The 14,902-nt window shown below is 47.3% G+C and overlaps 1 pseudogene; it reads right to left on the bottom strand.

Moving 5' to 3' along the window:
* Positions 1-3,122: 3,122 nt before the first annotated feature.
* Positions 3,123-5,659, bottom strand: LOC114510748 (annotated as a pseudogene).
* Between the last annotated feature and the right edge of the window lie 9,243 nt (positions 5,660-14,902).

Below are 14,902 nucleotides of genomic sequence, written 5' to 3'. Positions count from 1 at the left end.
ACTGAGTAAAGTAATTACTTTTGAAGTTGGCTTCATATTCAGCATCTCAACTGTGGTTTCCACACCACAAGAGCACCTCCAGGTCTAGGAACCTGAGGACCAGCAGGGAGGGACTGATACTGAGGAAACAGGAAACCAATAACCGAGCTGCCTGCAACAAGCACAGATGAGAGCCTAAAAAGGCAGTGATGTGAGTGTAAAAATGGACTTGAGCACATTAGAGGTGACACAGGTGGCCTCCAGCATCAGCAGGGTGTGGTGGCTCTGGTCTCTGGAGGGCACTAGTGGCAGCTGAATGTGCTGTAGCCTCTGGTGGTGTCTGTGCAGGTGAAGCACCATGGAGATGTTGGCCGAGACCACAAGGACAGTGAATATGACACAGGACATGACAACAGAATGGCAGCCTCAGGCCTGTCTGGTGAACAGGGACAAGCATGGCAAATACTGAGTCACCCCTCACAAACAGCAGCAGTGGGCAGGAGCAGAAGAAGTGTCCCCTGTTCCCTGGGTGGAGCTGACTTAGAGTCTCATTGTCACAGCGGTGCAGGGACATCTGTGCCAGGGGCTCCAGTCATGGTGTTTCCTGCTGGGCAAATTCATTTAGCTCCTCCTTTTGTCAGAGCTTGTCCTCAGTGTCATCCCTGTGACCCAGGCTGGTCTGCCTGTGTGTTCCCCACAGCTCTTGCTGTTCATGGCCTCAGGTCTGTTCTATGGCTTCTCCTGGAAAAAAAAAAAAAGAGCTTCCATACCTCACATATAAACTCTCTTTGTTCAAATTAGAAAACTTTGGGTTCCATTATTTGTTCCCGATTCACTCAGGGGGATAATCACAGAGAATAAGCATTCTGAGACTTTCATTATATTGAACTGAGAGCCACATTCTAAATCTTCTACTTGACTTTACCCCATGGTAGAGAAAACAGTATGTACCTTCCACCCTCGTATGACAATATGTGAACTACCTTTGCATCCCCAGTTGTGGAGAAAAACATTTATGTGGGGATTTAAGTCCTTTCCCCTAGCTCATCACTTAATTGTGTGATTAAAAATGTGGCTTGTGGGCTTCTTACGAAATACTCAAATTTCTCCCCCCAAAATGCTGTCAGGATATTGGGCATGATGTCCAAGTTAGCACCTTTTAAAATTTATATATATTTTTTATTTTTCAAAACAGTTGAAATATAGAATTTATTAGTTCCATCTGTAAAGCATAGTGATTAAACATTTATATAGCTTATTAATTAATCTCCCTGATAAATCTAGAACACATCTCACACCATATGTGATTATGACAACATTATTGGCTATGTTCTCTAAGCTGTACTTAGACACAGGACAACCATCATATTTTTGCTGACTTGAGTGGAACTTATGAGAGGGGCTAGGCAGGGTGAGTATAGAAGTGGTGAAGAGCACAGCAGGACAATCTCAGAATATCTCCCCATAAATTGCTAATGAATGACAAACACCAAATGGTGAATCTGTGATGGGGAAACATGGCTGTCACCAGACTAGGGAGTCACCAGAATGAATGTCCCCACTGTCAGGATAGGTGGGTGCAGTGTCCAGTCCTGGTTCTTTCCTTTTCCAGAGTCCTGATTCCATTGATAGCCTCATCCACATTTATGGTTTTAAATGTCATTTTTGTAGCATCGCCTCCACATGTATGTCTTGAGCTCAGACATTTCTCCTCAAGGTCCCCACACTCATCTGTCCAACCTGACACCTCACTGGTGTTTCTAACACACATCTCACCTTGACCTTCTTTCCAGCTGAAAGCTTGAAATGCCCACTCCTCCCCCACACTCACTCTTGCCAGTGTCTTCCCCATCTCTGCGGACATAACCCCATTCTTCTGCTGGCACAGTACAAATGTGGGGTGCTTTCCTTGACTCCTCTCCCACACCCAAGATTGAATCCTTAGGAAATGCTGTGAAATCCATCTTCCAAATGCATTCAGTGTCCAGTCCCTTCCCACTGTTTCCACCACTCACAGCCCCATCAGAACACCCAGCACCTGCAGCTTGGAACCCTGGGAGCTTCCCCACACCTTTCCCTCCTGCCTCATTGGTCCATTATCTCCTGATTCTCTTCTCAGCCCAGCAGCCAGGCTGACCCAGTGTCCTGAGGGTTCTTGCGTGGGGAGGAGCTCTCAGAGGAAGCCACTAGGGACATGGGCTCCTTGGCCATGACCTTCCAGGACTCAGCATCCACGGGATGAGGACAGTATCTGCAGTGGATTAAGGACAGTGGACACTGGAACAGTTCCTGCTTTATCAGGTGTTCCTGACAAAATCAGGTGTTCTTCATTTTTGAATTGGTCAGCTCACTGCACCCCACATGGACACCCCTGAGGACTACAAGAGTGGGTCCTTCAAGCTTGGGGTGACCCCTAGGCAACAAAGCCACAACTGGTTAGCATCAGGGGACTCAACCATCAAAGCCAGAATCTCCAAAAGGTATATTCAGATGTGTGGGAAGAAACCCTGAATAGTGCATGGAGCACAGGTGGTCACAGGAACATCATTGGGGAGCTGTGTGGTCCCCTTGTCATGTGGCACACAGTCTGTCCCTCCCAGGTTGTCTCCACACCTCATGGTAAGTTGATGAACTTAAAGTGACTAGAACAACTTAACAAATGGGCTGAAGGTGTAGATAGAATAATCACTAGTGGAAACCATACAACTTGGCATTTTTAATCTAAATCACTTCTGTTTAGTTTATATATATAAATATATAGCCAGTTTTAATATAATGTAGGCATGTTCAGATTCCGGTTGCAGAAACAGCAGTCAAGCATCCTCAATATTCTAAAGGGAGGCTGCAATGACTGTTTCAGCAGCAGGTGCCATAGAAAGCAGCTCTGTCACACTGGGAAAGAAAGTTGTCATGAACAAATGCAGGTCAGTCTTGGAAGTGTCACATTCCCCCACAGCCCACCTCATGCTCAGAATGTCCCACCTGAGAATCCTGAAAACCCAGTTTGTCTCTCAGTCCCAAACCCCCAAATTCCTGCCCTCAGGGTCTCACCATTAGGAGCTGTGATAGACGCATCAGAGCCCTGGGCACTGTCACTGTCTGGGGAAGACACAACAGCAGAGTTAGGGGTGGGGGAGCCCCCATCACAGACTCCACACTACACTCTCCCAAGGGTCCCAGATGTCACCTCCCCACACCCAGACTTACACGGAGCCTTAGTGTAGCTCTCTCTGCCTCTGCCTGTGGGAAGAAAATGTCCTGTGAGAAGTTAGAGGGAAGACTGGGTCCCATGGCCCTAACGGAGCCCCATACTCTGAAGCACAGGGAAGGTTCCAGAACTGTGCACTCCCAGGGTAGAATCAGGAAATATAGGGACAGTACATGTGTGAAGACTGGACCTACCACCACTCTGACCATCTGTCCTCAGCAGGGTCCTTTCCCTCTGGACTCTGACAAATGGGAATCAGTCCCCATCACTAGAATCATCAGGTGATAAATGTGTCCTTCACTTTCCCATGGGCCTCACAAAGAGTCAGTGTTAGCAAATAGGCCCCAGATAAACAAGCACCAAAGTGGGGACACGATTCCCATTAAGAAGGCAGAGCACACTTACACCTGGGCTTGACCCCAAGGGGGACAGGAAACTCAGCCCCACCCCTTGCCCACCTGAGCAAGGCCTGAGTCCTGACCCTGCTCAGGGACACCCTGAGGAGAGGCTCTGTGCCCATGCCCCCTCCTCACCCCATCTCAGGGTCAGGGGCTCGGGCAGCCCCTGGTGCTGCACATGGCACGTGTATCTCTGCTCCTCTCCAGGGGGCATTGCCACAGCTGCTCACTTCTGGAAGGTCCCGTCCCCTGCAGGCCTGGTCTCCACAAGCTCCATGTCCTGGGTCAGGTCCTCCCCATCACGCTCCCAGGTCAGGGTGATGTCTGCAGGGTAGAAGCCCAGGGCCCAGCACCTCAGGGTGACCTCATGGTCAGAGATAGGGTGGTGGGTCACACGTGTCTTTGGAGGGTCTGAGGGGAGGGTGAGAAAATTCAGGAATTTTGCATGGTCAGGGGACACTCCAGCAGTGTTCTTGTGACCACCCTGAGAGTGGACAGGACAGTGGGGTGGGGGAAGGAAGAGCAACACCCAGACACCAGCCTGGACAGAGCCATCTGGGTTAATTTCCTATTTCCTGGAAAGTTCCAGAATCAGTGCAAGAACCTGGGGTAGGAGTGTCCAGGTCTCTAAGGGGAGACACAGACTCAGGTGGAGGCTAAATGACTAAAAAAAGCAGGAGTCAGGCATCCAGAAACGGTCTCAGTGGGAGAACCAGGGAGAGCGTCCTGGTGCACCAGGTGCTGCAGGGTGTGAGGGAACCGCTGTGGGGTGTTTCAGGGAGAGGCTGGGTCCCTTACTGTCCTTTAGAGAAAGCTCGACCACTGGTGAGGCACTGAATGAAGAGACCTGGGGGACTCTTCCTGTCCTGAGCAGGAGGGACATTCTGACACTGCCCCATTTTTCTTCTGTCCTTGTAGGAAGCCGCCCCAGCCCACAGATCCCCTCCTCCGGGAGGCCCACGCCCTGGTAGCTGTTCGGAGCAGGATTTCCTTTTCGTTTTCTAGGAACAGGCGGAGCCAACGCAAGCACAGGTCCCCTAGGACTCCCCGCCATCCCTCTGCCGCAGGGAGCTCCACTAACTGGTGCCAGGTGATCCCGGCCACAGTGTCGGTTGCGGTCCAGGAGTCCAGGTTCTTGTTCAGGGCGATGAAGTAGGTGCCGTGGTAGGCGAGCTGAGTGTACCCACGGAGGAAGCGCCCGTCCGAGCTCACGATGCAGCCCCTCATTTCCTGGAGGGTGTGAGCCCCTGACCCTGTCCCAGCGTCAGGTCCCTCTGCTCATTCCCACCCGGAGCAGGAGTCTGCCTGCCTGGGATCGGACTAGTGAGGACCCGACTCGCGGTGTTGAACCCAAACTGAGAATTCAAACTGGTTAAAGTCCCCATGGATTCCTTCTGGGTTGGACGTCGCGCGCCCCCTGCAGCCACCAGGTGAAGCTCGGACCTGGATAGTCGGGGCGATGCCGGGCTTTTGGTGGGGATGAGGGTCGGTCAGTATTTGCGTGCACGTGGCTCACCGTCCTCGCTCTGGTTGTAGTAGGCGCGCAGGTTGTTCACGTTCCCTCCATACATCTTTTCGTAGTTTTTGCCAAAATTGTGGATGCTCCTGCTCCACCCACGGCACCCACGGCTCCAGCCTCTGCCTCGCGGCGTCGCTGTGGAACCGCACGATCTCCGTGTGGTCCACGTAGCCCACGACTTGGAACTGAGACTTCCCGCGGCCGGGTCCGGACACGGAGCTGGTGAAAATTCTCAGGCTGTGGGGCCCTGGGGGCGGGAAGGACACTCACTGGTCCTGGGTCCTTGGCTGTGGGGCGGTTAAGGGCACGAGTCCCGGGAAAGGAAAGAGAGTGGGTGGTGAGAGGCGGGGGAAGGGGGGCCGAGGCGGGAGTTGGGGGTCTGCGATCTGAATCGCGGGGGCTGGAGGCGCGCTTTCACCGGGTCCTGTGTCCTCGCCTGGTCCCCTGGCTACTGCCCTGCAGAGGTGGTTCCCTCCCGACCCTGCACTCACGAGCCCAGGTCTCGATCAGGGTCAGAGCCCCAGAGAGCAGCAAGAGGAGGAGTGGGGGACCCATGACTCTCCCTGACCATCTAGGGAGAATGAGTTCTGGTGGTCGGTGAGGACATTATTCACAGAACCACGGTGACACTGATTGGCTGCTCTAATGTTCGGATATCCAATGGGAGTGAGAACTGTGGAAGCGTCCTGTGTATCCGGAAGGTAGGACCTGACGTGGGTTGTAAGAGGGAGGAGTCAAACCCGGAGGAGAAGGGGACTCCTCAAACCTGTGAGTACCCTCCTCACCCCATCTCGTCCTCCAGGTCTCACGCTAAGACCCTGCAGCCAGGTCTGGGGACCCGGGATTTTGCACTGAGCCCCCTCCTACATGGAGAAGTCTCTGTCCCTCTGTCTCCCTGAGTCCCGGCCCACGGGCTGTTTTAGTCATGGCATCTCAAACATTTGGCTTCAGAACATCTATACTGCCTTACAAAATAGGGAGGACGGCCAAAATAATTGTGTTTGTGTGCGTTATAGCTGTCAGTATTACCATAAGGAAAAAACAGTTTGAACACAATTATTTAGAATAACTTCAACAACCTATGACATGTTAACAGGAATAATATTTTTTATAAAAAAATAACTATTCCCCTAATAAAAAGTAGTGAGAAAAGTGGGTCTGCTTACATGTTACATTTCTGCAAGTCTCAGAGCTTGTCTGTATCATTAGAAGACCGCTGAATTTTCATGTTTGCTGCTGTGTTTCATTTACTATTTTGGTTTGTGTATGTGAAAGATACACAGCTTCATACAAATATGTAGGAGGACCGTTTAAATAACCTTCAAAGATAGTGTGGATAGTCATCTTGGATTGTACACTAAAGCTACACAAGTGGTAGTTTCTGAAAAACTCTTTGCAAAGTGGAACCTGAAAGAAATTCATTGAGTGTTTCCTATTCTGTTACATTACTTGAGTGGCTCTTGTACTGATGCAGGATTATTTGAAGCTAATGCATTGTTTCACTAAGTGATAGAGATCTCCCAGTGTTGGTGCATTTAATGACATATCATCAAAAATCACATTTGTTAACATTACCACAGATCACTGTGGAAACAGTTGTCAGCTCTGGGAAGCTGTCTGGCTGCCAAGGTGAGACACACATTTGCCAGAATCCTGGTTTTCCTCTGAGAGCTTCCATTCCATTCAGACAACAAGTGCTGTCAGGTGTCAACTGCCCCTTGACTCTCCTTGAGGGACAAGCTCACATTCATGTGAGAGAGTGTTCACCTGTTCACCACACCTCAGTCATCACAACTTCTGTGTCTCTCATTCTCTTAAGTGAACTTGTTGTTCTGTTAAGAAGAGGCTGACTCAGCCCTCACAGGTCACTTTCCTAGGCGCATGGTACTTGGGAATGAATGTAGCAGAAGTGTGTTTGTGCACTTTCCTGGTCATCATAGGAGATAGTTTATTTTTATTCCCCATTTTCATTAGGGAAAGTTAAGAAATTAATCCATTTGTGTAATTAATTTTGTATATATCTTCTCTTTAATATTTTTATTTTATTTGGTCTACATTACAGTTGGTCTACATTATTATATTACTTTCTCATGTGCAACTCTGCAATTAGACACTTATATAACTAATAAAGTGATACCACCAATAAATCCAGTACCCACCTGACACCATCCATAGTTATTACAATATTATTGACTATTCCCTGTGCTGCACTTTACTTCTGGTAAGTGCTCTGTAACGACCACTGTGTTCTTCTTAATCCCTTCTCCTTTTTCACCCAGTCCCCCAAACTCTCTCCCATCTGACAACTGTTACTCTGTCCCCTGTGTCTATGAGTCTGTTTCTGTTCTGCTTGATTACCTTATTTTTTAGATTCCACATATAAGTGCAGTCATCTGGCATTTGTCCTTCTCTGTCTGACCTGTTTCACTCAGCACCATACCTTTCACCATGTTGTTGCCAATGGAGAGACTTCATTCTTTTTGTGTGTGTGGCTGAGTCAGATTTTGTTGTGCATGTGCACCACTTCTCTATCTCACCATGTGTGGATGGACACTGAGGCTGCTTCCCTGTCTGGCTTTGTAAATAATGCTGCAATTCACATAGGTATGTGTGTGTTGCATCTTTTTGGTTTAATGATTTGGATTTTTCAGATAAGTACCCAGAGGTGCAATTGCTGGGTCCATCTCTGTGTCTTGTTATATAGCCTTTGTTTTCAAGTCTACCTGTCTGTTATAAGTATCGTTACCCCAGCTTTTTTGGGGGGTTTAGTTGTTTCCATTTTCATGAAATGTCTTTTTTCATCTTTTTACTTTCAGTCAGTGTGTCTTTGGATCTGAATTGAGTCTCCTGTAGGCAGCATAGGTGAGGGTCTTGTTCTCTTAACTTATTCAGCTACCACATGTCTTTTGATTGGAGCAATTTATTTTCACTGAAAGTGATTTTGATAGATATGTATTTGTTGCCACTATATAATTCATATATTATTTCTTCCTTTCCCTCCCCCTCCTCCTCCTTCTCAGTTTAACATTACTTGTAATACTTGTTTGGTGGTCATAAACTTTAACTTTTTTTTGAATGGGAAGCTCTTTATCTGAACCTCAATTCTAAATGGTAACCTTACTGGGTGGACAAATCTTGGTGTAGGCCCTTGCTTTTCATCACTTTGAATATTGTTTGCCAACCTCATTTGGCCTGAAAACTTTTTCTTCAGAAATCAGCTGATAGTCTTGTGGGAAACTCCCTTGTAGGTAAACTGCCTGCTTTCCTCTTGGTGGTTTTAGAATGCTCTCTTTTTCTTTAATCTTTGGCATTTTGATTATGCTGTGTCTTGTGTGTGGGCCTTTTGGGGTTCTTCCTGTTTGGGACTCTGCACTTTCTGGATTTTTATATCTACTTCCTTCACCAGGTTAGGGAAGTTTTCCACAATTATTTGTTAAAATAGGGTTTCAGTTGCATGCTCTTTCTTTTTTCTTTCTGACACCCATCATATGAATGTTGTTGCTCTTGAAGTTGTCCTAGAGGTTCTTATACTATCCTCATTTCTTAGCATTCTTTTATTTTTTTAGTATAAAATATTTATATTTGGAATTGGCCAGCTGGACTCAGTATATATGATCCCAATTTTGTTGGCAGCATCCAAAGCATCATAGTCAGGAGTCAGTAGAACAGACACCTTCTTCTCCCCATCAGGCCTGATCAGGGTGTTGACCCTGGCCACGTCAATGTCATAGAGCTTCTTCACAGCCTGTCTGATTGGTGATTATTGGCCTTGACTTCCACAAGGAACACAAGGGGGCTGTTGTTTTCTATCTTCTTCATGACTGAGTTGATAGTCAGGGAGAACTTGATGACGTCATAGTGGTCAAGGTTGTTTCTCCTGGGGGATATTTAGGCTGCCCTTGGAGCCACAGTGTCATAGGCCCCCAGAGTGGGTGATATGTAGATCTCCCTTTTTTTGTGTGGTTGTGGCTGTGGATGCCTTTTAGCACTGCTTTCTTTACCTTCAAAGCCTTTGCCTTAGCTTCATCTTTGTATGAGTCAGGGGCTTCCTTCTTTGCTTTGGGCTCCAGCTTTGTGAAAAGTAGGATTCTTTTTTATTTTTTTTCTGTTCTGAATGGGTATTTTCTTCTTTCTTATCTTCCTAACCTTTGATGACCCTATGTTTCATCTACTCCACTGTTGATTCCTTGTAAGGTATCTTCATTTCAGTTATTTGTATTTTTTATGTATGACTGTTTTCTTTGTCCATTTTTATGTTTTCTAGAACTTTGTTGATATTTGCTCTAAGTACTTCTTCTCTTCTCCTGAGTTCATTGATTATTTTATAACCTGAGTTTTGAATTCTGCAAGTATTAGATTGTTTGTCTATATTTTATCTACTTCTTTTTGTGGAGTCTTGTCCTGTTCTTCCATTTAGGCTGTCTCCTCATTTTGGTTGTCTCCCTGTGTTTGTTTCTACATGCTAGGTAGAGCTGCTATGTCTTCTGGTCTTGGTAGAGGGTCCTAATGCAGTAGGTGTTGTGTAGGGCCCAGGGGTGCATCCTCCCTGGTCACCCAACCAGGGGAATCCAGGTGTGCCCCCCTTGTGGGTTGTGTGAGCCCTACTGTTGTAGCTGAGTCAGGGTTACTGTTGGCAATGGGAAAGATTTCCCCCAGGCTGATCAGCTGTGAAAACTGGCTGTGACAACTGAGTCTGCCCCTTGAGTATATTGCTGTGGATGTAGCTGGGTGATGTTTTATTGTTGTTTTTGGAGGTTGTCCACCAGTTGTGCTGGCTTTGGGGTCTCTCAGGAGGTTCAACCCAAGGCTAGCCACCACCTGTGTCCTGCCCAGAGCCACCTGACATGAGGTCAAAGTAATCTGCAGATGGCCACTACTTGTGCTGGGATTGGAGGTACCTGGGAGAGGCCAAGCTGCAAACCAAGGCCAGTTGCCATTGGTCCTGGGCCTGGGACCACTTAGCAGCAGAAATGAGGTATGTCTTGGCCAGATGAGGTTTGTTTCAGACATTTTAGGCAAGTCCACAGCTTGAGCCAAGACAGGTTGTTTGCATGGAAAGTCACTGGAAAGGGCTTGAATGGGCCTGCAAGGTGGGTGAGGCAGGGCTTCAGGGAATCACCAGGGCGGGGTGGACAGTGTGAGCCAGGTGGATGGAGACTCAGATATGGTGCACACCTGGCAGCTCTGTGTGGGGCGGGCTCATCAAAGGAACAACGGCTTCTGCCAGCACTTCTGTCTGAGAGAAGGCCTCCCACACCCCAGCTCTTGCTCTGATGCCAGAAATTTAGTTCCTCTCTATATGTCCCTCATGCTTTTTTAGTTTCTGCCCCAGGGCTGGAGCTCAGAGGAAGTGAGTCTGAGTAAGTCCATGTGCTGGCCCTTTAAGAGGAATGTCTGGGACTCCCCAAACCCTTTGTCTCACCACCCTGATGCCTTCCAGTTTTACCACCGAGGTTGTGGTTGCCTGTCTTCCTGACACTGGAACCCTGGCCTGGGAGATGTAGTGTGAGACTGGGACACACCCTCCTCAAGGTGGAACCTCTACAGTGGAGATAGCCTTCCTGATTTTTATCTGTCACACATGGGTGTGGGACCAGTCCTTTTAATGTCTCTGTGCCTACCACCAGTATTGATGTGACCTCTTTAATTCCCTAGTTGAGGGCTTCTGTTCAGCTATATTTCAAGTGATTCCAAAAGATGGTTGTTTGTAGTATCATTGTAATTTTGATGTGGTCATGAGGCAATGAGAATACTGTATTTACCTACACAGCCATCTCAACTGGACTCCAAGATATTTTGAAAGTGTTGATTTAAGATGCTCATTTAGCAAAGATAATAATTTTCAGCCCTGGCTGGTGTGGCTCAGTGGATTGAATAGCATCCCGTGAACCAAAAGGTCATCAGTTCAAATTTTAGGGAATATGCCTAGGTTGAGGGCCAGGTTTCCAGGTGGGCTCATGTGGGAGGCAACTGTTTCTCTCTCACACAACAATGTTTCTCTCCCTTTCTGTCTACCTCCTTTCCCTTCTCTCTAAAAGTAAATAAATAAAATCTTAAAAATATAAAATGATTTTCAATCCTTCAACCATGTCATTAAAGTGGCACTGTTTTGTTTTCTCATCTGTGAGGGGGTGGTGGTGAAGAAAGCCTGCTGTAGCAATTGGGTGTCCCAGCCTCCATTCCTGCTGAGTTTACCTCAGTGCAAATGTTAGCACAGTGAAAAGGCAAAGGATGTCCTTAACCTATGAAAATAGCTTTGACCTCTGGATCCCATGGAAGGCTCTTAGAAACTTCAAGTGTTCCACAGAGCACACTTTGAGAATGGTTGTTCTGGATAAACTAGGGGGAGTCTCCCCACTGGGTCTGGCCTTTGCACCCTCCTCACTTCCTGGAACCCCTCTCCCTGAGGTGGGATCCCTGCCTCCCCACACTCTGCTGAAAGCATTTTCCCTGGGTTCTTCTAGAAGAAAGCTCACCCCTTGGAACTGAGATTTCAGAGAGTGTCCTCAGTCTGGGAAGGCAGGTTGGGAGACAGGTGTTTCCCCTTTGGAACTGGGAACAGTGTGTGTCTGAAGGCACCAGACCCCCAGGAACCTGGTTGTGTTTGTTATACAGCAGCTTCACATGTATTCACGTCCCAGCAGAAACCTGGTGTTGTCTGTCAGGGAAATGATGTTGGTCCTTCCATTTTTCATGGGTCTAGTGCTGTGACTGGAGGCCCAGACAACATGAAGCTCAGTTCTGTCCAATAGAATGTTCTAGAACAAGGGATTGTTCTGTGTCTGCATGTCCAACATGGCGGCCACTGGCTGCAGGTGGCGGTTGAGCACTTGAAGTGCATCCTGTGTGTGGAGCAGTTGAACTTTTCATCTAAAAGCCGTAAGTGCCTTGTAGCTGCCATACCAGACAGTGCATCTCTAGAATGTCATTAGTTTTCAGTCTCCACCCACCAGAAGACACCGTGTGACTCACAGATTGATGTACATTAAAATGGTTGTCACATGGAAGTCCAGGTTTTCATTCGACTGTGAAGGTTTAGATACATCCTCAAAACACAGCATGCCTAAGAAAGATTACTTACTATGCAGTTAACAAGTAGAGTGTGCAGACATCAACTAAAATGTGATGTAACACCTGAAGGTTGTAAATGGTCAAAAACGGTCCTCACTGGAGCTGGTCCTTGTGCAGATCACCTTGGGACCCTTGGTGGTGTTTTCGTTAACCTGGTGAGCATATGCGGGCACATATGTCTTTACTTCGACAGAAAATATTTATTGAACACAACATATATCAAATTCCAGTAGGACCCATACATAATTATAAACTTGTAAAGTACGAGATGTAAACTCTGGCGTTCCACCTTAGAATTCCCCATCTATTGCTCCTCCCAATATTTCCTCCAGGGTGAAGTCTGTTTTCCTTCACCCTTGGAGCCTTCTCCTTTAGATGAAAACATATATGAAGTTTTTACAATTATGGAATAAAAAATTATCTAAGCAAGACTCAAAGGAATAAAACCATAAAGGAAAACACAAAACTCTTCTATGTCAACCACACGTTCTGGTGACACAAACTCATGATCGTAACCGAACGCAAAGACGCATAAAAATGTTGGCAGAGGAAGGTATTGTGTGTCAGTGTTCTTCCGCCAAAGACCCGGAGGAGCACAGGGGGCAGACAGAGGGCTGTGTGCATCGCTGCTGCTAGAGGGAACGCATGACGGGGAGCGCACACCTGGGGCTGTAGGCAGCTTTGAGGGACCAGGTGAGACAGGGTGTGTCCAGGATGTGGGCTCTGGTCTGGGACCTTGGGAGGATCTGTGGGCTCAGGGGCCCCTCTAGATTGGCGTCCTTAGGACATGGAGGCAAGTCTGTGACTGGACATCTTGGGAAATACCTACGGACTCAGCAGGCTGGAGCGAGGGTGAGGGGTGATAGGAAAGAGGCTGCCTTCCCTTCTGTTTGCCTCCCGGGAGCTGTTTGGTAGTGTGTGAGCTGCACTGTGTCTCGTTCCTGTCTGTGCTGAGACAACACGCAGTGTGGTATTGTGTCTCACGTCGCCTATGTCTTGGGATGTCCTTGTCTGATGCTGATGTTTTGTGAGACCGTGTGTTTCCCACTGGAGAATAACCCAGCCCAGCAGTGAGCACCAGGCTGGCTCCAGGCAATACTGAGTCCCACTCTAAGCGCCAGACCAGTTCCAATGTTGGGACTGCTTTTCCTTCCTTCTTAAGTTCCGTATTTTAAAATAGTTACAACCCAGTCTCAATTAAAGAATAGTAGAAAACAATTTGGAAAAGAAGAAATGCCAATATTAAACAGCTATATTTGTAATAAATACATGTAAACAAAAATGAGAATGTGGATTAAGAAAAATAAGAATAAAAAATAAAATCTATCAGTTTGGCAAAGATGAATGAAAATGAAGAGCCCATCAGCCCCAGGGTGGGGAACACATTCTGTTGTGAAGGTTGAAGGGATTGAAAATGGGGACAAAACTCCTGAAGGATGCTTTTGCACAAGGTCTCAGCAATTTAAATGTGTTTACATTTTGGTGCAGAAATTATTCTTCTAGGAATTTATCCTAAGAAGATAATCACACATGTTGTCATGTATGTGTATTGAAGGATGTTTCTTGTGTTGTGCTTTTACAAAAGCAAAAGGATGGAATGTCTCTGCTCTAATCAACAGAATATGGTAACTATGGACAGAAGAATGCTTATGTGTCTCAGGCAGTGACACCATTGATCTATATAGAGAGTCATGTGTAATCTTCAGAGGAAACTGATGAGGTATTTGATATGGGATCCTTGTGGGGACAGAGGACAGGAGACTCAGAGAGGATCGGGGGTGGTGGAGCTGCGGTGAACACAGGGTGTTTTCTCTGGGGGCCTTGATGACTCACTTTCACTGGGTCCCTTGGCAGCTATTGTCACCAGACAGGCCTGGGCCTGAGCGGTTCTGCCTCAGGACAGCCTGTGGTGTGTGGTGTGTGGGGTGTGGTATGAGGTGTGTGGGTGCTTGACTTCTTCTGGATAAGATTTCACAGCCTGAGTCCAGGGGATTTTGAAAGCATGTTTATTAAAGTTGGGACAGTGACGCTTAGGAAAGACTTAGGGTAGAAGAAGTCACTGGAGAGAGCCTACGTGGGGCTGCTCTGGTTCCTGGGAATGTTACAGGAAAGGAGTGAGTCAAAACCAGGTTTCGATCATCTCACTGGGAAGTAAAACTCCCAGAGACAGAAGTGAGCAAAGGCGGGGCAGCTGTCAGCTCACTGAAGAGTCAGGGAAAGAGGGGACCTTAAAGTCAGGATGGGGGATAAGTCCGAGATCAGCTGCTCCTGCCCTCTGCTCCCCTGGATGATAATCTCAAGGGCACCTTAGAGCTCAGAAGGACAGAAAGAAATTCATGTCTGACATGGGGGTGTGGGTGTGCTGCAGAGTGAGCTGACCCAGGTCTCTGTCTGGAGGGTTTTTATCTCTCTTCTCTGGGTGAGAATCTTAGGGGAGGGTTTCAGTAGAATATTCATCAGCTTTCCAGGGGTGTGTTTAATACGTTGATGCACAAAAATGGGCACATGGGGGCTTGGGGATTATCCTCTGGTCAGCTCCATTGTTTTACTTTTTTCTTAGGTGTGTCTGGCTGTCATGGTTTTTTTTGTTTTGTTGTTGTTATTTTCTCCTTTGATTTCTTTTGTCCTTGGGTTCATCTGGTACAAATGGCATTAATTGGGTCTCTCTTGTGTATTTTCCCCTGACCAGGGTGATTTAAGCTATGTATTCTCTGGTTTGGGTGGGGA

This window comes from Phyllostomus discolor, chromosome 12, assembly GCF_004126475.2.
Source record: "Phyllostomus discolor isolate MPI-MPIP mPhyDis1 chromosome 12, mPhyDis1.pri.v3, whole genome shotgun sequence".
Taxonomy (NCBI): Eukaryota; Metazoa; Chordata; class Mammalia; order Chiroptera; family Phyllostomidae; genus Phyllostomus; species Phyllostomus discolor.
This window is presented reverse-complemented; position numbering and strand designations above follow the sequence as displayed.